At 47.1% G+C, this 2406-nt stretch overlaps 1 pseudogene; it reads right to left on the bottom strand.

The window, feature by feature from the left end:
* Window positions 1–426: 426 nt before the first annotated feature.
* Window positions 427–1702, bottom strand: LOC100963969 (annotated as a pseudogene).
* Window positions 1703–2406: the final 704 nt, after the last annotated feature.

Genomic DNA, 2406 nt, shown 5'->3' with positions numbered 1-2406 from the left:
ACGGGTGGATCTCAGCATTAACAGCTGAACAGATAAAGGAATTAAAATGCTTTAATTAAAAAATTATGAGTGGGCTGGGTGCCCATAGCTCAGTGGTTACGGCACCGGCCACACGCTCCAGGGGTGGGTTTGAATCCAGCCTGGGCCTGCTAAGGGGGGGGCGGGGGAGGGAAGCCAGGTATTGCAGCAGGCGCCTGTAGTCCCAGCTACAAGGGAGGCTGAAATCCATCACTGAGAATCGCTTGAGCCCAGGAGTTTGAGGTTGTGGTGAGCTATGATGCCACAGCACTGACTACCAAGGGCAACAAAGTGAGACTCTGTCTCAAAAAGAAAAATCATGAGTGGATGACAAAGTGTGTAGAAACTGACAATTTATAAATTGTTAAACCCTGGAATCATTCACTGTTCAGAAACTACACAGATGGATCATGGGTGGTGGTGAACAGCAGAAAGGAATAATGGATGAATCTGCATTATTCTAGCTGCTCCCCATGCCACCTGCTCCAGGGAAAGCCTGACATTGATTAGATATTGAGATAGGCTAATGCTGGCAGCAGATTCAGCAATGGTAACTTGCCTGTCAGTTGATTCTTCTACTGGGTTCCCAATTTTGATTTGTCCCCCAGACACCTGAGGGATCTCATTGATTTTGGTGCCTTGATGCCTAAGTGATGCAGCCAGTCAAATCATTTGGAATGGTGAGTTCCTGAGAAGTAGTCTGAGCAGAAGCATCTAAAACTGCACTGGGGCTCAGCACCCATAGCTCAGTGGGTAGGGCGCCAGCCACATGCACCAGGGCTGGCGGGTTCAAACCTGCCCAGGGCCTGCTAAACCACAATAACAACAATAAAATAGCTGGGTGTTGTGATGAGCACCTGTAGTCCCAGCTACTTGGGAGGCTGAGGCAAGAGAGTCATGTAAGCCTAAGAGTTTGAGGTTGCTGTAAACTGTGATGCCACAGCACTCTACCAAGGACAACATAGTAAGACTCTGTCTCAAAATAAATGAATAAATAAATAAATAAACCTGCCTACATTGGGTGTTGCTATCCATCATGGGAAAATGAAACTGTTCCATTGCCAACTGGTCCAGCTTGGTCAAATCCAGCTGTGAATTGCCCCTGAATGACATAGACCTGACCACTTGTAAAGATGACAGGAGGGCTGGACGGCTTGGGTCATGCCCTTGGGGGCAGTGGAGGGGGACTGGGAGACCACACCGATCTGTTTGGCACACTCAATAGTAGATTGCTGAGTGCCAGCCATAGTGACGGCCAGTCCCTGCCACCTGGACCTGAGCTCTTGTACTCTCTCATATTTCCTTGATCTTGCAACCACCTTTTCCAATGAGAGAGCCACACTGACTAGCACAGACTAACAGCCTCAGGGTAACTGGGGTCTACTGCTGCTGTGCTATTGGTCATAGAGCTGCTGATGTCCTTCTCTAGTTTGTCCATGATCATAGATAGCAAAGGCTTTGAAGATGGCTTTAGTGGATCTAGCCAAAGTGATAATTCTCTCAGGACAATTCCCTTCTGAGATGATAAATAAACCACTCTCCTGCACATCTTAACTGGTTTTCCTTTCTTCCCAATGATTCTGCCAACTGCCTTTCCATGCACAAGTTGCCAGATGGTGAAAGTAACATTTAATCCACCTTCCATCACACCATTGTCCATGTCGAGCACTGTTCTGGGGAGCTGGACTTTGGCCAAGTCTTTGGTCACTGGTGGAAGTGAAGCCCATAAACTGCAGGCACAAGGCAACTAGGGGAAAGGGGGAACCAGCAGGCATGGGAAGGGTGGAAGGCCGGGGTGGAACAACAGGGGCTGCAGGAAGGGGGTGGTGAAGAAGGAAAAGGAGGAAGGGGTAAGAAACCCCAGGGGGTGAAAGAGCAGCACAGGCTGCAACTGCAGCTGCTTGGGCTGCTGCCTCTGCTGGTCTGATTGATGTTCTTCTAAAAAGAGAAAATTTGTACACACAGACAAACATAGAAGACGATGTGAAGATGCATAGGCAGAGAATGGCCATGTGACTGATGCGATGCACCTACAAGCCAAAGAATGCTAGGAATTACCAACAAACACCAGAAGCTAGAAGAGGCAAGGAAAGAGTCTTCCCCAAATCCATCCGAGAGAGCAAGGCCTTGCAATACCTTGATTTCAGACTTCTGGCCTCCAGAACCATGAGACAATACATTTCTGGTTTTGGTGCTACTTTATTATGGCAGCCATACAGAAAAAATTTTTGAAGGAGATGAGAAGAGGTTAACCAAATATGTTGAGAATCTACCTTATTATAGACTGTGCAATTCAGTTCTCGATTGCAGGAAACAGAAACAAATCCAACTATTTTAGGCAGAAAATAATTTAATACAGAGAAGTAAGCACTTACAAAGTCATTGGAA

The sequence above is a fragment of the Otolemur garnettii genome, unplaced genomic scaffold (assembly GCF_000181295.1).
Source record: "Otolemur garnettii isolate 467f Iridium unplaced genomic scaffold, OtoGar3 scaffold00001, whole genome shotgun sequence".
Classification (NCBI taxonomy): domain Eukaryota; kingdom Metazoa; phylum Chordata; class Mammalia; order Primates; family Galagidae; genus Otolemur; species Otolemur garnettii.
The sequence above is the reverse complement of the archived record's forward strand: the minus strand, read 5'-3'. Positions and strand labels throughout refer to the sequence as shown.